The sequence below is a fragment of the Hypanus sabinus genome, chromosome 2 (genome assembly GCF_030144855.1).
Source record: "Hypanus sabinus isolate sHypSab1 chromosome 2, sHypSab1.hap1, whole genome shotgun sequence".
NCBI lineage: Eukaryota > Metazoa > Chordata > Chondrichthyes > Myliobatiformes > Dasyatidae > Hypanus > Hypanus sabinus.
Window position 1 is genome coordinate 135,387,811 of NC_082707.1, and position 21,913 is coordinate 135,409,723.

The 21,913-nt window shown below is 40.2% G+C and overlaps 1 long non-coding RNA gene across 1 annotated transcript in view; it reads right to left on the minus strand.

Moving 5' to 3' along the window:
• Positions 1–21,913, minus strand: part of LOC132384417 (uncharacterized) — a 395,996-nt gene that overhangs the window by 325,259 nt on the left and 48,824 nt on the right. The window contains exon 2 of the long non-coding RNA XR_009508885.1: positions 15,975–16,240. This is a non-coding gene — a long non-coding RNA (uncharacterized LOC132384417). The remainder of the gene's footprint in view (positions 1–15,974; positions 16,241–21,913) is intronic.

Here is a 21,913-nt window from a genome sequence, read left to right on the forward strand (position 1 = left end):
TTAGAGAGTTCAGGGAGTTAGGAGTGAAGCTGAAAGGCAGGACCTCCAGGGTGACAATCTCGGGATTGCTACCTGTGCCACATGTGAGTGAGGCGGAATAGAATGATTATGCACATTAATACGAGGCTGAGAGCATGGTGCAGGAAGGAAGGGTTCAGGTTTTTGGATAATTGGTCTTTGTTCCAGGGACATTGGGATCTGTTTCGAAGGGACGGTCTACATCTGAACTGGAGTGGCACTAACATTCTTGCAGGAATGTTTGCTAGTGCTGCTCGGGGGGGGGGGGGGTTTAAACTAGATGTGCAGGGGGCAGGGATCCAGATTATGAGAGAAGATGATAAGATGAAGGATAAGGGACAGGTGGGGAATACACATTTCCCAAATATTAATGTGTAAAGGAGAAAGGTGAGACAGAACATGTGTTGGAAAAGTTACATGTACAGAGGGTTGGTCAGAAGGAGCTTGGGGTTAAATGTGTAGAAGGTTTGGGTGATCTTGAGAAGGTCATCAAAATTCAAGGTGCAATTAGCCCGATGAAAGTTCAAGGAGCTGGGTTAGGTACAACAGACAGTGTTTTAAGCAAAGAGAGGAGGAATGGGCTAAGAATTCTATACTTGAATGCACGTAGTGTCAGAAATAAGACAGATGAGCTTGAAGCTCAGATGAAAATGGGGAACTACGATATTGTTGGGATAACAGAGACATGGCTGCAAGGGGATCAGGCCTGGGAATTGAGTGTACCAGGGTATACATGCTATCGTAGAGACAGAAATATGGGAAGAGGGGGTGGGGTGGCCCTGTTGGTGAGGAATGAGATTCAGTCCTTAGCAAGAGGTGACTTGGGAACAGGGGAAGTAGAGTCTGTGTGGATTGAGCTGAGGAACAGTAAGGGTAAAAAGACCCTAATGGGTGTTGTGTACAGGCCCCCAAACAGTAGCGTGGATATTGGGTACAAGTTGATTAGGGAGTTAACATTGGCATGTGCTAAAGGTAATGCAGTCGTTATGGGAGATTTCAACATGCAGGTGAACTGGGAGAATCAGGTAGGTGCTGGACCCCAGGATAGGGAGTTTGTGGAGTGTCTAAGGGATGTATTTTTGGAACAGCTTGTGCTTGAGCCAACCAGGAACAAGGCTATTTTGGACTTGGTGATGTGTAATGAACAGGAATTGATAAGTGATCTTGAAGTAAAGGAGCCATTAGGAAGTAGTGATCATAACATGATAAGTTTTTATCTACAATTTGGGAGAGATAAGGGCAGATCAGAGGTGTCAGTGTTGCAATTAAATAAAGGAGACTACGGAGTCATGAGGGAAGAGCTGGCCAAAGTTAAATGGGCGGATGCCCTGGCAGGAAAGACAGTGGATCAGCAGTGGCAGATATTCTTGGGGATAATACAAAAGTTGCAAAAGCAAAAGCAAAAGCAGTTCATTCCAATGAGAAGGAAGGATTCAAAGAGGGGGAAGAGGCCACAGTGGTTGACAAAGGAAGTCAGAGATTGTATAGCATTAAAGAAAAAGAAGTATGACAGGGCTAAGATGAATGGGAATACAGATGATTGGGAAAGTTTTAAGGAACAGCAGATCTTAACTAAAAAAGCAATACGGAGAGAAAAAATCAGGTATGAGCTCAGTCTAGCCAGGAATATAAAAGGGGATAGCAAAAGCTTTTTTAGCTATGTGAAGAGAAAGAAGATAGTTAAGAACAATGTTGGCCCCTTGAAGAATGAATTGGGAGAAATTGTTATGGGAAACAGGGAAATGGCAACAGAATTTAATGTGTACTTTAGATCTGTCTTCACCAGGGAGGACACAAGCAATCTCCCAGATGTATGGATGGGCCAGGGTCATAAGATATCAGAGGAATTAAAACAGATTGACATTAGGAAAGAAACTGTGATGAGTAGACTGATAGGACTGAAGGCTAATAAATCCCCGGGTCCAGATGGTCAGCATCTGAGGGTTCTAAAAGAGGTGGCTCAGGAAATTGCGGATGCGTTGGTAATCATTTTCCAATGTTCCTTAGATTCAGGATCAGTTCCTGAAGATTGGAGAGTGGCTAATGTTATCCCACTTTTCAAGAAGGAAGGGAAGGAGAAAACGGAGAACTATAGCCCTGTTAGCTTAACGTCAGTCATGGGGAAGATGCTTGAGTCCATTATTAAGGACGAAATAGTGGCACATCTTGATGGCAGTAATAGGATTAGGCCGAGCCAGCATGGATTTACCAAGGGCAAATCATGCTTGACTAATCTGTTGGAGTTTTTTGAGGGTGTAACAAGGATGTTAGATGAGGGTAAGCCAGTGGATGTTGTGTACCTAGATTTTCAGAAGGCATTCAATAAGGTGCCACGTAGGAGATTGGTGAGTAAAATCAGAGCTCATGGCATTGGGGGCAGGGTTTCAACATGGATAGAAAACTGGTTGGCAGATAGAAAGCAAAGCGTAGCAGTGAATGGGTGTTTCTCAGACTGGCTGGAGGTGACTAGTGGGGTACCACAGCGCTCTGTATTGGGACCACAGCTCTTTACGATTTATGTCAACGATTTAGATGAGGGCATTGAAAACTATATCAGCAAGTTTGCTGACGATACTAAACTGGGTGGCAGTGTGACATGCGAAGAAGACGTTAGGAGAATACAGGGAGACTTGGATAGGCTGGGTGAGTGGGCAGATACTTGGCAGATGTCATTCAATGTGAATAAATGTGAAGTTATCACTTTGGAAGCAGGAACAAGAGGGCAGAGTATTGTCTGGACGTTGTAGAGTTAGGTAAGGGAGAAATGCAAAGAGACCTAGGAGTCCTAGTTCATCAGTCAATGAAGGTGAATGAGCAAGTGCAACAGGCAGTGAAGAGGGCAAATGGAATGTTGGCCTTTATTACAAGGGGAATTGAGTACAAGAGCAAGGATGTCCTTTTGCATTTGTACAGGGCCCTGGTGAGACCACAACTGGAATATTGTGTATAGTTTTGGTCTCCAGGTTTAAGGAAGGACATTCTGGCAATTGAGGAAGTGCAGCGTAGATTCACTAGGTTGATTCCTGGGATGGCAGGGCTGTCTTACGCAGAGAGATTGGGCTTGTACACACTGGAATTGAGGAGATTGAGAGGGGATCTGATTGAAACGTTTAAGATAATTAAAGGATTTGATAGGATTGAGGCAGGAAATATGTTCCAGATGTTGGGAGAGTCCAGTACCAGAGGGCATGGATTGAGAATAAGAGGTCAGTTATTTAAAACAGAGTTGAGGAAGAACTTCTTCTCCCAGAGAGTTGTGGAGGTGTGGAATGCACTGCCTCGGAAGATGGTGGAGGCCAATTCTCTGGATGCTTTCAAGAAGGAGCTAGATAGATATCTGATGGATAGGGGAATCAAGGGATATGGGGACAAGGCAGGGACTGGGTATTGATAGTGAATGATCAGCCATGATCTCAGAATGGCGGTGCAGACTCGAGGGGCTGAATGGTCTACTTCTGCACCTATTGTCTATTGTCTTTAAGGATGTTTTATCTGTTGGCAAATTACCACAATCCTTTTATGAAGCATCTATTTCTTTAATTCCTAAAAAAGATAAAGACCCCACTGAATGTGCATCATATAGACCTATATCCTTGTTGAATGTGGACTCCAAAATCCTTTCTAAAATATTGGCAATTAGATTCGAAAATATATTGCCGCAAATTGTCTCTGATGACCAGACAGGATTTATTAAAAATCACTATTCCTATTTTAATGTTAGGAGGTTAATGATTATTGTTTATAATTCTTCATCTAAAACCCCAGAATGTGTTATTTCACTCGACACCAAGAAGGTGTTTGATGAAGTTGAATGGGAATATTTATTTAGTATGCCTGAGAAATTTAATTTTAGCCCAAGGTTTGTATCTTGGATTAAATTGATATATCATACACCTTTGGCTTCTGTACTTACCAATAATCAGAGATCCCCCTTTCTCGGGCCTTTTTGAGGTACTAGATAGGGCTGTCCTTTAAGTCCCTTACTATTTGATATTGCCTTGGAGCCCTTGGCAATCACTGTTCATGATTCACCCAATATATTTGGTATTATTCATGGGAATGAGATACATAAGGTATCACTATATGTAGATGACCTGTTATTATATATCTCTAATCCAGAGAAATCCATCCCTACAATAATATTACTACTTGCTTAATTTAGTACTTTTTCTGATTATAAATTGAATCTTAATAAGAGTGAACTTTTCCAATTAAATATGCAAGCTCCAATCTATGGGCAATCACCAATCAGACTGGTTACTGATTACTTTACTTACTTGGGCATTAAAATTAATAAGAAGCATAAGGATCTATTTAAAGTTAACTTTTTACCCTTAATTGATCATGTTAAACAACTGCTTACTAAATGGCCCCCATTGTCCTTATCGTTGATTGGTAGAATTAATACTATTAAGATGATTATTTTACCTAAATTTCTGTATCTATTTCAGGCAGTACCAATTTTCATTTCTAAATCCTTTTTTGACATTGTTGACTCTAAAATTTCTTCATATATATGGCAGAATAAAAATCTTAGATTAAGTAAGAAATATTTACAGAAATCAAAAAAGGAGGGCAGTTTGGCAATGCCAAATTTTAGATCCTATTATTGGGCAACTAATATTCACTATTTAATATTTTGGACACAAGATCTGGATGAAGTTCAATGTCCACGATGGGTGAACCTCGAGTGTGAGTCTGTACAGGGGTTCTCATTAGCTTCTATTTTAGGGGCCTCACTTACTTTTGCACTTACTAAACTGAATAAACAAGTGACTAATCCAACAACTAAACATACAATACAAATATGGTTTCAATTTCGTAAATTTTTTGGATTGAATAAATTTATCCTATCAAGTCCTATTATATCTAATTTTTTCTTCCAACCTTCCGGAATTGATCAAGCTTTTCTTTTATGGAGAATGAAGGGAATAGCATATTTTTGTGACCTATTCATGGATTACTGTCTCATATCTTTTGAACAGTTGTCTAATAAATATAATTTGCCTAGATCACATTTTTTCAGATATTTACAGATTAGAAACTTTTTGAATATTATGTTACTTACTTTTCCAATATCACGTCAAACTGAAATTACAGAAAAAAGTTTAGGTTTAAACCCCTATTAGAAGAGTTCAATAGCAATTATTTATGATCTAATTATGAAAATTACGAAAGGTGTTGGCACGTGGGCTAGTGTATAAGGCATCGTTCTAGTGATCTGAAGGACACTGGTTTGAGCTTCAGCTGAGGCAGTGTGTTGTGTCCTAGAGCAAGGCACTTTAACAACACATTGCTCTGCAACGACACCAGCATCAAGCTGCATGGGTCCTAGTGCCCTTCCCTTGGACAACATCGGTGGCATGGAGAGGGGCAGGCTTGCAGCTTGGGCAACTGCAGATCTCCCATACAACCTTGCTCAGGCCTACGTCCTGGAAACCTTCCAAGGCACAAATCCATGGTCTCACAAGACTAACGGATGCCTAGTACTAGTATAATTACGGAAATACGCCTAGGTACATCTGATAAAATTAAGACTGAATGGGAAAGAGAACTTCAGGTACCTTTACCTCTAGAGAAATGGGAGAAAATTCTCCAACTAGTTAACACTTCTTCAATGTGTGCTAGACACACCTTGATACAATTTAAAGTGGTTCATAAGGCCCATATGTCCAAGGACAAGTTAGCTCATTTTTATTGCTGTATAAATCCTGTCTGCGACAGATTTAAGTCTGAGGTAGCTTATTTGACACATATGTTCTGGTCTTGTCCTCTTTTTGAAAAATATTGGAAAGATATCTTTGATACTATTTCAGCAGTTTTGCGTATTGATTTACAACCTCATCCTATTACCTGTACTATAATTTTTGGATTACCAGCGATGGACTCTAATCAATTATCCCCTTCAGCTTGCTGTTTGATTGTATTTGTTATATTAACAGCCAGAAAATCCATTTTATTTAAATAGGAAGATTCTAATCTCCCTACTACATTTCAATGGTTTTCCCAAACTATAACATGCTTAAACTTGGAAAAAATTAGGAGTGGCACTATCAACCATTCCGTTAAATTTGAAGAAACTTGGAGACCATTTATTCAACATTTTCATATGATGTAAGCTGACCTTTTCCAAATCCTTTTAGTTCGTGTATAGAGGAGTGGAATTAATGACAAATAACCATTTTAACCGAATGAAACAAGGTTTCAAAACAAGCCCAGCTTTTGTTTTGTTTTGTTTTGTTTTTTGTTTAATTCTTTTTTTTGTTAGTTTAGGGGGTTTTTTCCTCGTAAAAATCTTTTTTCTTTGAATCTTTTTCATGTTTAGTTACAAAGAGATTGGAAGGCTTGGATTACACATGTTACTCGGAATCTGTTTCTGTATATGACAATAGACAATAGGTGCAGAAGTAGACCATTTGGCCCCTCGAATTGTTATTAATGTAATCCCAATCTCTTTGTATCACTATCATTGTTATGTTTATCAATTCAAAACTTAATAAAAAAGATTGGTAAAGAAAGAAGTATCAGTGGATTTTGCTTACTTGGATTTTCATGGTCCTTTGACAAGCAGCCACTAATGAGACTGCTTAACAGGCTAAGTACTCATGGTATTACAGGAAAGGTACCTGAATGGAGAGAAGATTGGCTGAATGGCAGGAGGCAAAGAGTGGGAATAAAAGGGCATTTTCTGGTTAGCTGCCGGTGACATGTGGTGTTCCACAAGGGTCAATATTGGGGGAGCTTCTTTTCAGTTCTATGTCAATGATTTGGATGGTGGAATTGATGGCTTTCTGGCCAACTTTTCAGATAATACAAAGATGGTTGGAGTGGCAGGTAGTGTTGAGGAAATAGGAAGTCTGCAGGTGGACTTGGACAGATTGGGAGAATGGGCAAAAAAGTGGCAGTTGGAATGAAATGTAGGGAAATGTTTGATCATGCACTTTGATAGAAGCAATAAGGGCATAGGCTATTTTGTAAATGGGGAGAAAATCCAAAAATCAGAAGTGAAAAAGGATTTGGGAGTCCTTGTGCAGCATTCCCTAAAGGTTAACCTGCATGTTGATTCAGTGGTAAGTGAGACAAGTGCAATGTTAGCATTCATTTAGAGAGGACAAGAATATAAAAGGGTAGATATACAAATCATCCTGTCTGGCACCAGCAATTATTCTGCAGTAATGCTGGTTAACCATTCTTTATAAACTCTAGAAACAGTTGTGCATGAAAATCCCATGAAATCAGCAGTTTCTGAGATACTCATAGCACCCTATCTGGCACCAACAATCATTCCACAGTCAAAGTCACTTAGATCACATTTCTTCCTCCTTCTGATCTTTCACATGAACAACAAATGATCCTCTTAACCAAATCTGCATGTTTTTATGCATTGAGTTGCTGCTACATGATTGGCTGATTAAATTTTTGCATTAATGAGCATCTACAGATGTACATAATTAAGTGTTTACTGAATGTACATGTAGGACAGGCTGGCAACAGTTAATAAATTAGGCAGCAGAAAAAGATTTAAAGCTGAGTCACTGACCCTACATCAGAACATTCCTTCCACAGACCTGACCTCTAGCAGATTGTTTGTGACTCCAGATTCCAATTTCTGTAGTCTCTTGTGTCAGTGGTTTATGGTGATTGATAAGCTTTTCATATCAATTTGTAACCAGTTTTGGAGCATAAATCCAGCTTACTATGCAGCTTTAAGTGTGACATGCACATTTTCTTAGTCAAAAACAAAAATACTGTTATGAGAGGATGTAAAATGGGCAATTCTCTTTGCTTCATCTGATGCTAGTTATCTTCTTTGAGCCAAAACTAGTTTCATACATTTCATAAGATATTTCACTGAATATTCTATCATGATTCTCAACATTTTATAATTTTGAGTTATCAGCATCTAATTTGTGAATTTAATATGTTGTATTTGGTATGCACTTCCGTCAATTATATCAAACTTAAAGTCAAGTTTACTGTTTCATCTACAGATATATGTATCTGCAGGAGCAAAAATACTTATTTGCAGCAGCATTACAGGCACATTGCATCCTGTTATCAGTAGTTACAAGAAAATATCAATTAAACTTAAGTTATTCACAATTGTTACAATGAAGAATGCAATTAGAACAGAAGATGAATGGTTTTAGTGCAGCGTGGTCGAAGTGGACAATGTGTTGCTATACTAAGGTAGTGGTTAGGTCTGTGCAGGTTGGTTCAAGAACCAAATGGTTGAATGCAAGTAGCTGTTCCTGAATCTGATGGGTGGTATTTCAGGCTTCTGTACCAGCTGCCCATCGGTAGGTGCAAGAGGACAGAATGGCTAGGGTGGTGGGGGATCTTTGATAATGGTTTTGCTTTCTTGAGGCAGCACCTCCTGTTGATACTACCAGTTGAGGCAAGGTATGTGTCTGTGATGTATTGGACAGTCCACTGCTCTTTGCAGCCTCTTGCATTCCGGTGTATTTTAATTGCCATACCAGTCACGATATTTTCAACAACACATCTGTTGAAGCTCGTTTGATTGCAAGCCAAATCTCCTTAACCTCTTAAGAAACTAAAGATGCTGTTGCACCTTCTGTGTGTTGGGCCAAGGACAGGTCATCCAATATGTTACTGCTCAGGAATTTAAAGTTACCGATCAAGTTGCCAATTCCTCAAGATTGGGGCAAATACCAAATTAGAATTAAGTTATTATCACTAACGTATGTTGTGAAATTTGTTGTTTGGCAGAAGCAGTACAGTGCAATACATAAAATATACTTTAAATTATAATTAGAAACATATATGTTAAAAAAGTTAAATAAGTAATGGAAAACAAAAGCAAAAATAATGAGGTAGTGTTCATCCGTTTATTGTCTGCTCATAAATCTGATGGTAGAGGGGAAGAAGCTGTCCCTAAAGCATTAAGGGTCCACTCCAAAACAGGCTCCTATACCTCCTCTCTGATGGTAGTAATGAAAAGAAAGCATGTTCTGGCTGGTGGGGGTCCTTAATGATCAGTGCCACCTTTTTAAGGCATCACCTTTTAAAGATGTTCTGGATGGTGGGGAGGCTAGTGCCCGTGATGGAGATGGCTGAACTTGCAACTTCCTGCAGCTTTATCCAATCCTGTGCAGTGACCCCTCAAAACCAGATGATGATGCATCCAGTTAGAATGTTCCCCATGGCACGTCTGGAGAAATTTGCTAGAGTCTTTGCTGACATACCAGATCTCCTCAGACCCCTAATGAAATACAGCCATTGCCATGCATCAATTGGTTGAACCCAGTACATATCTCCAGAGATATTTACACCCAGAAAATTGAAATTGTTCACCCCTTTCACTGTGATGACTGGTGTGTGTTCCCTTCAACTTCTCCTTTTTGAAGTCTGCAGTCAATTCCTTGGTCTTACTGACAATGAATGCAAGGTTTTAGTAGCAACACTACTCAACCAGTTGATCCAGCTCACTCCTCTGAGACTCCTTGTCACTATCTGAAATCCTCCGGATAGCATTTGTGTCACTGGTAAATTTATAGATGATGTTTGTGCAGCGAGCCAAGAATGCATTCTTGAGGTGTGCTGGTGTTGATTTTCAGTGAGTAGTAGATGTCATTTCTAATCTGTACTGACTGTGGTCAGCTGATGAGGAAGTCAAACACTCTTCTACCACTTCCATATGTCAATAATCTGCTCTTCATTTACATATATCATGTACATATGATATATGAAGGTACAGATGCAGGAAGTGTGAATTCAACTTAATCTAAAGTAATTTGTTTACACATAGTTCTTCAGCTTCAGTGTTCTTGCAATCTCATTGTTACATTGTGTTCTCATTTATTTTATGAGACTCCATATTTATTTTCCATTATCCTTCAGCTCCTGCTTTAAACAGGAATTATAGAACGAATTTTCAGACCATTGTATAACCCACCGAAAGGTGCAGAGAACCCTTTGCAAGAGTCTGAAGTATCTGTGAGCAGGATTTCTTGTCTTTCAAGTAAAGGTATTGACTAAACAAAACATTCAATGTTCAAAGCTCAAAAGTTCAAAGTAAATTTGTTATTCAGTGCATATATCTCACCATATGCTACCCTGAAATTCATTTTCTTGCAGCATTCACAGTAAATTCAAAGAAACACAATAGAATTAAGAAAAAACACAACACAACAAAGACAAGCAAACAACTAATGTGCAAAACACAAAAAACTATGCGAATACAGACAATAATAATAATAAATAAAATAGCAATAAATATTGAGAACATGAGTCCGAGTTCTTTAAATTGAGTCTATAGGATGGGGATCGGTTCCGTTTTGGGAGGAGTGAAGTTGAGTGAACCCTCTGGTTAAAGAGCCTGATGGTTGAGGGGCTTCAGTTGTTCCTGAGCCTGGTGGTGTGAGTCCTGAGACTCCTGTACCTCATCCCTGACAGCAACAGTGAGAAGAGACTATGGCCTGGGTGGTGGGAGTTTTTGATAATGAATGCTAATTTCCAGCAACAGCGTTCCTTGTAAATGTGCTCAGTGGTGGGGAGGGCTCAACTGGGCTGTATCCACTACTTTTTGTAGGCTTTTCTGTTCAAAGTCATTGGTGCTTCCATACCAGGCCATGATGTAACTGGTCAGCATACCCTCTACCACACATCTATAGAAGTCTGTCGAAGTTTTTGATGACATGCCGAATCTTCAGAAACTTCTAAGAAAATAGAGGCACTGCTGTGCTTTCTTTGTAATGGCTCTTACGTGCTGGACCTGCGATGTATCCTCTGAAATGATAACACCAAGGAATTTAAAGTTTCTGACCCTCTCCACCTCTGATTCCTGATGAGTACTGGCTCATGGACTCTGGTTTTCCTCCTCCTGTACTCAATAATCTGTCCTTTGATTTTGCTGACCTTGAGTGAGAGTTTGTGGTTGTGGCACCATTCCACCAGATTTTCAATCTCCCTCCTATAGTCTGATCTGTCACCACCTTTGAATGGCCAATGACAGTGGCGTTGTCAGCAACAGGTATGGCACTGGAGCTGTGCTTGGCCTCATAGTCATGATTATAAAGACTATTGATGAGGAGACTAAACGCACAGCCTTGTGGTGCACTTGTGCTGATGGTGATTGTGGAAGTGACGTTGCCAATTCGAAGTGAGAGAATTGAGGATCCGTTTGCAGAAGGAGGCATTGAGGCCCAGGTCTTGAAACTTATTGACTAGTTTTGAGCGGATTATAGTATTGAATGCAGAGCTGTAATCAACGAAGAACATCCCGATGAATGCATCTTCACTCTCCAGATTTTCCAGGGTTGAGTGAAGAGACAATGAAGTGTTATCTACTGTTGTGATGGTGAGCAAATTGGATCAGATCCAACAAATCAGATTGGAACCACTGAGCTTTGGAAAGTTCACAGTGGAACTTTAAACTTTGTTAAGAAAATACTTTGTTTTTTTCACGTAGGTAAGAGCCTGATATCAATATAAAATGTTCTAATGTTACATTAAATGGAGGTAATTTAGGAATTATCTGAGAAAGTCACCACCCTGACAAGATCTCTTCCTGTTTTTTTTTATGTAATAAAGGCAATCAATGTTTTCCTGGTACTATTCTGAGCATCCTTCCAAATCTATAATTTATTTGGCAACCCAAATTGTTCCTTGTGTCAGTTCAAGTCCAACGCATTTAAATGCTTTAAATGCTAAGATCCCTTTCAGCATAGAGACAGTCGGTGCAAAGGATGACTGTAAAGTTTGTCTGATCAGCTCCATTGAAGCCATGAGAGGTCTGAAAGCTCATCCCTAAAATACAAAAACTTCTCCTCTTAAACTTTTGACTTCTCTGCATTGACTTTGATCATTGCATGTCATTGTTTTCTTTTCACTCTTTAAATTATTTTAGACAGGTTGAAGCACCACCAAACTCACCACAAATTAGATTCAATTTATTTCAGTCTAGGTCTTAATCTACAATGTCAGACAACTTTGCAGACAGTAAAAAAATCAATGTTATAAGTACAGAGTCTGGTTTGCTCAGATTTTAGTTCCTTTTGAGATCTATTGAAATATTTTTATTATTTTTCCTGATATTCCTTAGGCTAGTTTATCCTAGGTGATGCATGAATGACATATGCTGCAGTTTTTCCTTTTCAGAAACTGACAACCCTGCCATGTATTTTCACCAGTTACTTTTCTGTTACATTAGTTTGGAAGTATGCCCAGTGGTGCACTTTGTTGATTTGGATTAAATTAACTCCAAGTACAATTTTCCAAAGAACAGCATCTGCCCTCAGCCCCTTTCTCTTACACCTGGGACTCCTTTGAATTAGTTCAATAGTTCCCTGCTGCCATTGAAGCTCTTCTGGTAGAACAGCCTGAAGTTTTGAACTTTCTTATATGTTAGTTTTGCATAAGACAATTTCCCATCTCATTAGCCTTTGATGCCAATGTTGTCACTAGTAGTTACTGTAGAAATAAATTTAAAAGTATTGAATTTCAGTTTGGGTTGAGTCGTTTCTATGCGCGCATTATTTCTAGCCTCTGAATATTTAGCATTTATGCTAGGGTGCAGATGATCTCTGTTCCAATAGGTACAGAATTTCATCGGTCACAACTATTTTACTTCTGCTATTTTGACTGTTTATCCTCCCAATACCGTGTTTTCATGCTGAGATGATTTCCACCAGGTTTTAGGTGTGGCCAAGTTTTCAACAAAATCACTTGCATATGTTAGATGCAGAAGCAAAATCAGGTTTAATATCTCCCGCATATGTTGTGAAATTTGTTGACTTTCCAGCAGCAGTAAAATGCAATACGTAGTAATGCAGGTGAGGTAGTGTTCATGGGATCAATGTCCATTCAGAAATCGGATGGCAGAGGAGAAGAAGCTGCTCCTGAATTGTTGAGCGTGTGCCTTCACATTTCTGTGTCTTTTCTGATGGTAGAAATGAGAACCAAGGTATGACCTGGGTGTTAGGGGTCTTTAATGATGCCATGTTTTTGAGGCATTGCTCCTTGATGATGCCCTGGCAAGTGACCATGATGGAGCTGACTAAGTTGACAATTCTCTGCAGCTTATTTCAGCCCTGTGCAGTAGCCACCCCCCCCCCCCCCCATACCAGACAGTGATGCAACCAGTATGAATGCTCTCCACAGTACATCTGTGTTTTTGGTGACATACCAAATCTTCTCAAACTCACAATGAAATACAGCCATTGGCATACCTTCTTTGTAGTTGCATCAATATGCTGAGTTCAGTTTACATCCTCAGAGATATTTACACCTAGGACCTTGAAATTGCTCTATCTTTCCAGTTCTGATCCCTCTATGAGGACTGGTGTGCGTTCCCAATTTTTACCCTTTTGAAATCCACAAACAGTTCTTTGACTTACTGATGATGGGTGCAAGGTTGTTGCTGGAATATCACTCAATTTACTGTTACTTCTTGTGCCTGTAGACCGCCTCATCACCATCTGAAATTCTGCTAACAAAATTATATATGACATTTGAACTGTGCCTAGGTACACAGTCGTGGGTGTAGAGACAATAGAGCAGTGGGCTAAGCACACATTCCTGAGGTGATTGTGAGTGAGGTAGAGACATATTGCAGATTGTAGCTTCCAGTAAGGAACTTACAGAGGGAGAGGTACAGTGACCCAGATTCTGGAGCTTTTTGATCAGAACTGGAGTATTGTTTGTTTTCAACGGTGAACTGATCTCAATAAATAACATCCTGACATAGGTATTTGTATTACCCAGGTGATCCAAGATCCCATGAAGAACCAATGAGATCACATCCACTTCTTTGGGGATGTTTTTTGTATTGAAACTAGCTTGACATAAATTTAGAGCTTGCTGAATAAGTTTATAAAATAGAGTATTTTCTCCCTCTAAAATGGCAGAGATATAATATCTAACTTTCATTGAATGCAATGACTTTGCCCTGTTGATCTGACCACAAATTTAAACTACTTTGATGATGGAGAGTAAGCATATGAATTGATGCGGGCTATTCCCATAAAATTGATAGTGAAGTGTAGTTTGTTGCCTTACACTGGCATTTTTTGGGGGTTATTGGCTGATCCAAACAATTAGGCTTGACTTTTTTGAAACTTAATCAAGCTTATCACGGAATCATGGAATCATAGAAACATCCAGCACAAAACAGGCACTTTTTGCCTCTCTACACTAATTCCATTTGTCCTTATTAGAACCATATCCCTCTGTGCCTTTCCTATTTAAGTACTATACAAGCACGTTTTCAGCAGTGCAATCATATTTTACTGCATTACCGCCTGTGGCAGTTTGTTCCATATAACCACCATACTCTGTATGAAAAGAGAACTTACCCATTCTGTCTCTTTATAAATTTTTCATCTTAAATCTGTGCCTTCTAGTACCAAATTACCCTGCCCTGGGAAAAAGATTCTTCCGATCTGTGCCCCTTATAGTTGTATAAGCCTCCTCAAGGCCACCAATCAGCCTCTAAAATTCTGGTGAGAATGAACCCAGGCTTTTTAGTCTCTCCTTATAACTACAGGCCTTCATTCCAAGTAACATCTGGATAAATCCCTGCAGTACTTTCTCAGTTGCTACCACATCCTTCCTGTGGTGTGGCAGCTACATTGTACACAATACTCTGAATGTGATCTAATTATATTATATAGAGGAAAGCATACTAAATGTATTGCTTTCACACTAAATAACTTTTGTTTCAGGGAGCTAAAGCCTTGGATCTAAGTTCTCTCTGTACATTAGTTCTCCTAAGGTGTAACTTTCCAGCTGACTTACAATGTGTGCAACAATCTCCCAGACTATCTTCTTCGCTGCCAATGTCTCCACACATTTTACTGATCATTCCTCCCATATTCTCAGCCAAGTCGTTTATCTACACCCAGTAGCCAATTGATTATGTACAACTGTACATCTGCTCATTAATGCAAGTATATAATCAGCTAGTCATATGGCAGCCACTCAAAACGTAAAAGCATGCAGATATGGTTAAGAGGTTCAGATATTGTTTAAACCAAACTTTAGAATGGGAACGAATGTGATTCAGCTGACTTTGACCGTGGAAATTTTGTTGTTGCCAGAGGTTTGTGTATCTCAGAAATTGCTGACCTTGTGAGATTTTCATGCACAAGAGTCTCTGAGAATGGCACGAGAAGCAAACTAAAACAATCAGTGAACGGTATTTCGGTGGGCAAATGGCCAGACTGGTTCAAGCTGACAGGAAAATGACAGTAACTGAAGGAATCACTATCACAACAGTGGTGTGCCGCAGATTATCTCTGAATACACAACTCTTTGAACTTTGAAGTGGTTAGGCCACAGCAGCAGAAGACCACAAGCATACACTCAGTGGTCACTTTATTAGCTGCAGGAGGTACCTAATAAAGTAGCCACTGGGTGTATATTACAAACACAAAGATTTCAGCTCTGATCCCTGTGGTACATCACTTGTTGCAAGTCACCAGTCAGAAGAACACCTTTCCACCAGTGCCCTCTACCTCCTATCACCAAATCAATTTTGGACCTGGTTGGCCAACACTTCAAAGTTCAAAGGTCGAGGTTAATGTTAGAGAAATGTATACAATATACATCCTGAAATGCTTTTTCTTTGCAAACATCCACGAAAACAGAGAGGTGCCCCAAAGAATGAACGACAGTTAAACATGAGAACCCCAAAGTACCCCCCCCCCAGCTCCCCACCGCATGTAAGTGGCAGCGAGCAACAAACCTCCTTCACCCCACCGGCAAAACAGAAAGCACACCTGCTACCGTACATGAGCATGAGCTAAGTGATACCCAAGTTACCCCGACATCTGACATTCAACAAAGCACAGGTTCTCTCTCTCCCTGCCAAGGGAGAAGGGGGTTCCTCCATTTTCACAGCGAGCGGGGGACACAACAACAACCCACTAGTTCACGATGTTATAAGTCCATTTTGCCACTTTTTTCAAGCTCTGTGTCCAAAGATCACAAACCTCCTGTCTTTGGGCCCATAGCAGTGTCACAGCGAAAAATTTTCCGGCCTCCTTAACGTTACACGAGTCTCCTGTCATGACGCTGACCCTTGATCCGCCTGTCTCCAGAGCCCCGAGATCTTAGGCTTCCGAACACGATCGAGACTCTCAGGCCAAACCCTTGGCATGTTGAATAACGGCCAGTCGTGGAACCCCGAGAATGAGTCCCATTCCCGCAAAGAACTGAAGCCTGCGTGTAACTCCAGGTCAGGGTCTTCAAATGAGCCCTGAAAGGGAACAATAACGATATTAAAGGTGGAAATAGAGCTGTTTCCAAAGATGCAAGCAAGGGAGTCGCCATTAGGTACCATTATCCCTCCTAAGCTCTGCCAAGGCACTTTGGTGGAATCATGAAGAAGATATGCCAGTGGCTCTGCTTTGTTAGAATTTGAGGAGATTTGGTATGTCACCAAAAAACTCGTACTATTTTCTGTAAGTGTAAAGAGGACTGGTTGCATTGCAGTCTGGTGTGGAGCCTCAAATGCACAGAATTGGAAGAAGCTACAGAGAGTTATTATAGACTCAGCCATCTTGATGGCGGGACAGAACCATTCTCATCACTAAGAACCTTCAATATCCAGTACATGTGCTCTGATTGCAACCATCAGGGAGAAGGTGCAGGAGCCTGAAGATCCAAGCTCACTGATTCAGGAACAGCTTCTCCACTATGCCATCAGATTTCTGAACAATCCATGAATTTAAGAGCACTACTTCATTAATGTTTCTTTCTTGCACAATTTTTTTACTTTGTAATTTATACTAATTTAATGTCTTTACATTGTACTACTGCTACTAAACAATGCATTTCATAATAATCCTCCTCTCTTTCCAAGTAAAACTTTCAATATCCTTTCTTAACTAGCATTACCTAAAACTAAACACCTTTACCTTTTATCCTTAAAGGGATGTGGTGATTTGGAACTCTTACTGCTTTTAAACACTTCCCACTGATCAGTTGTGATTTCCTCCCAAGCAGCTAATCCCAGACTCCCTTTCTCATATCCTCTCTGACACTACTGAAATGTGTATTCCTGCAATTTAGAGTGTGACTCAAGGACAAAATTCATCTTTTCCAATGACTGGCTTCAAGCTCACCAACTTAGGTTCACTAATCCCAAAGTTTCATCTACAGACCCTTAAATGACTTGTCCAATTTCGGTTCTGAAGATAAAATCAGGTCCAACAACTGCCCTCCCAAACCAGAGGTGATTCTTCTGGCCCTTCACTCCTTTCTGGGCTATCTGGACAACAGGACCACGCACATATGTCAAGCTGCTGTTCAATGAGTGCAGTTCGGTACTCAACACAATCATTCCTTCCAACCTCATCAAGTTTCGAGTGTTGAGTCTCTGCAATCTGATACTCAACGTCCTCAATCAATGAGGGTTGGTCACAGTTCCTCCTCACTGACCATCAATACAGGTGCGCCTCAAGGTTGCGTGCTAAGCCCCTGCACTACTCTCTGTACAAACATGACTGTGTGGCCAAGCATAGCTCCAATGCCATCTTCAAATTTGCCGACAAATTTACAGTTGCCCTTCTTACAGAATCGCAGGTGGCGACAAGTCAAAATACTGGAGCAAGAAGGATAACTGGTTGGGTGTAGTCACAGCTGCATACTCTTCCTAAACATAAGAAAAACTAAAGAGTGGTTGGTGACTTCAGGAAGGAGAAGGAGGTCAAACATGCATCAGTCTACATTGGAGACTAGCAGTGAAGAGAGTCCGCAGCTTTAATTTCTTGGTTGTTAATGTATCACACGATTGGTTTAAGGGAGATGCACTAGCATCTTTCCTTCCTTATGAGGTTAAAGAAGTTTGTCTTCTCCTCAAGTGCCCTAACAAACTTGTACAGATGTATTGTTGAAAGTATCCCAGTTGATTGCATCATGATCTGGTATGGCAATGTCAATGTAAAAATCTGCAGAGTCATCGACTCTGCCCAATACATCACAGATACATCCCTCCCTGCCATCGGTAGTATCTACAGGAGGAGCAGCCTCAGGAAGGCAACGTCCATCATCAAAGATCCCCCCTGAATTTGGGCCATGCCATCTTAAGGCAGATATTGTTAGCAAGAAGTACAGAAGAGGTACAAAGGTATAGGTCCCACACCAGCGAGTTCGAGAACAGCTCCTTCCCTTCAATCATTCGGTTCTTGAACTAACCGACAGAACCCTAATCACCACATAGTTGAGAAATGCTATAACCACTCTGATTACCTTGCATTAAAATGAACTTTTGTTTTTTTTTCTAATTCTGTTTTTGTCCTCATAAAAATTGTGTATAATTTATAGCATATTTAATCTATGATTTTCTTGAGAATGCTGCTTATACGATGCTATGTGCTTGAGGTGCTGATGCAGCTAAGCTTTTCATTGCACCTGTGCATGTAATATAGTACGTACGACAATAAACTTGACTCAACAAAAAACTCAACATCCAATCCATTCACCTCATTCTTCACCATTTCTACAGAGCAAATACTGTGTAAAATGGTCCTCCTGATTGCCAGCTAATGTTGATTATAACATTGCCATTAATTCTGAAATTAGACGCTCGTTATTTTTAGACTTTCCTCTCACATCAATTTGATGTGTTCTTATTTATGTCAAGCCTTATAGCTCATTATTTTCTAAGAAAGGATTCTACTTCAATGACATGTCACTGAGTCACTTTTGACTGGTTTACAACAAAGAGAATAAAACCAAGTGGGCCATTAATTCAGCAGGAAAAGTGAAGTAAAAACACAAGAGATAAAATACAGCTGTGCTGCTTCCTTTGTTGTCACTAAGTGAGGACTGGAAATGTGACGAAATGTTTAATATTTGCTTATTCATTTAGCTGGGATGGGGTCAGGGAAGACAGATTAAGAAAATACAACTTAGTGATGATAGATCAATGTCTTGTAAATCATTGTGTTGCGTGCTTCTAGTTTCAGAAGTAGAAGTGGTATAGTTTCTCCAATGTGTTGAGCAATATTTAACATTGGTCTAGTTTGGTTGGTTACCCTGTGTCTATGTAGCTCTTATCTGACCCAGTTCACTAAAGGGCACAGAGTAGTGAGATTATTCTGTGGCATTAATAAGCCCTTTGCTTGTAATGTTGTCTTTATGTAACTTCTTTGTAGAAACTGGGAAAATAGCAGAACTATTGAAGGCAATCGAAAAATAAACTGCAATAATGCACTTTTGGAGGTATACTTCACCTGGATGTACATTTGGAAGGTAAGTAAAATTCTTAGAAAATCATATGAGATTATAAATAGCCACAACTCTGATTATCCTCAGAGAGAGGATATATTTTTGAGATGTGCCACCACTATTTAAGTATTGGAATCCTTCATCCTTAAATGCACTAAATGCATTTACTTCATTGTGTTTGTTTTTTATTTGTTCTGGCTTCCAACTGGACAGGATGAATCAAAATACAACATCTGTGCTCCCCCTCACCCCTACATGAGAACTGTAATAGAAAGCAAACTTTATTGGCCCATACTTTGCACGATGCATTTTGAACCACGTATTTCCACAGAATCACAGCTTTGCACTTTGCCTTTGTTCATCAAAATTAATAGAATTGAAGGCCAGGATTTTGCTATCCATTCCATGCAGGACTGCTGGTGTTTCTCAATAAATTTGTTGATAGGTTTTGGGAACCTTATGTGTGCCTGAAAGCCCTAAACTTAATATCCAGGTTACAACAGCAATTTACTGGCTGCACTCCACGCATTAGAGCATCGGCTGATTGATAGGAGGCAGTAAGGGGAATAAAAGGATCTTTTTCTGGTTGGCTGCCAGTGACTAGTGGTGTTCCGCAGGGGTCGATGTTCGGACCACTTCTTTTTATGCTGTATATAAATGATTTAGATGATGGAATAGATGGCTTTATTGCCAAGTTTGCAGATAATATAAAGATTGGTGGAGGGGCAGGTCGTGTTGAGGAAACAGGAAGAATGCAGAAGGACTTAGGCAAGATTAGGAGAATGGGCAAGAAAGTGGCAAATGAATTTCAGGGTTGGAAAATGCATGGTCATGCACATGGTAGTGGAAATAAATGTGTGGACTATTTTCTAAATGGGCAGAAAATCCAGAAATCAGAGATACAGAGAGACTTGGGAGTCCTTGTGTAGAACAACTTGAAGGTTAACTTGCAGGTCGAGTCGGTGGTGAGGATGGCAAATGGCATGTTAGCATTCATTTCAAAATGTCTAGAACGCAAGAGCAAGGATGTGATGCTGAGGCTTCATAAGGCACTGGTGAGGGCTCACCTTGAGCACTGTGAACAGTTTTGGACGTTTGAAACATTACATGCAGTTCTTTGCCATCAGCCAATTTTTTTTCTTTATTAGAAAAGATGTGCTGGCATTGGAGAGGGTGCAGAAGATGTTCACAAGGACAATTCCAGAAACGAAAGGGTTATCATACGAGGAACATTTGATGGCTCTGGGTCTGTACTCGCTGGAATTCAGAAGGATGAGGGGGGATCTCATTGAAGCCTTTCGAATATTGAAAGGCTTAGACATAGTAGAAATGGAAAAGGTGTTTCCATGGTGGAAGAATCGAGGACAAGAGTGCACAGCCTCAGCATAGAGGGGCCCCCTTTCCAAACAAAGATGTAGAGACATTTCTTTAGCCAAAGGATGGTGAATTTGTGGAATTTGTTACCACATGCAGCTGTGGAGGCCAGGTCATTGGGTGTATTTAAGGCAGAGATTGATAGGTTCTTGATTGGACATAGTATCTAAGGTTATGGGGAGAAGGCCGGGAACTGAGGTTGAGGAGGGGAAAAGAGCATCAGCCATGATTGAATGGAGGAGCAGACTCGATAGGCCATATTGGCTAATTATGCTCCTATGTCTTATGGCCTTGCGGTCTTATGTGTAGGTTGCTGAGATTTTCCAGCAACTCACTGGATAACCTGGTCTCAGACTGTGCATCACATTGGAACAGGCACAGAATATGGAAGCCTTAATGTGGATAGGGGTTATAGAGATCTGGGTAAGAAACGGAAGCATAAAGTAAGATACATTCATTGCTTTATTGTTACTTTTGTCAAGAGTTTTTAATTATTTAAAACCGTGCTCCAATTCACTTAATTAAGTTATTCTTAAAATTGTATTGATTATTTTCCAAAGATAATAAATATTTCTTTATGTGGAGACATTGAAAAATAATGAGAAAATTTCGCTGATGGCAAAGATCTGCATATGGTTTTTCAAGGTGTTTATGCTTCCAGAGGGCGATAGTGAGCAAGGCATCTTTGGGCAATCCATGACAATGCTCGCAGGGCCTTGTGACATGGTTCCAGAATTATCTGGGCCAATCAGGTCAGTGTTTCAGCTCATGGGGCCTTGTGACATGGTTCTAGAATTATCTGGGCCAGTCAGGTCAGTGTTTCAGCTCACATTTAGGTGAATGGGAAAGTAACTTAGGGAATGTGAATGGTCCATATACATGAAACAATGTTGGTTTTGTGGAATTAAAGGCAGTAATTTGTCTCGCTGCATAATTGGTTTGGTGACATGAAGCAGATGGAGATACAAAATTGAGAGATTGGAACAAGTGGTACCAGAGAATCGCAAACTATAAAATCAGCAGCAATGGAAGTGGATTGATTAGTAAAATGCCATGTATTGTACATGTTTCGACGCTCTCTCATTCACCCTCTCCTTCTCGGCCCACTGTTCCTTCACCTCCTCCTCCAACACCTCCTCACCCTCTTTCATCACCTTCCCTCTTCCTCTGCCTCCTTACCCTCTAACTTCTCCTCCACTGCTGCCTGTTATCATGGTTTACTTTTGTATGTCTCTTTGATTATGACCCTTTCATCTTCCACATCCACATCCTTCTCCTCCACTCTTTATCCTCTTTGAACATCCTCCTTTGATCCTCTCCTTCC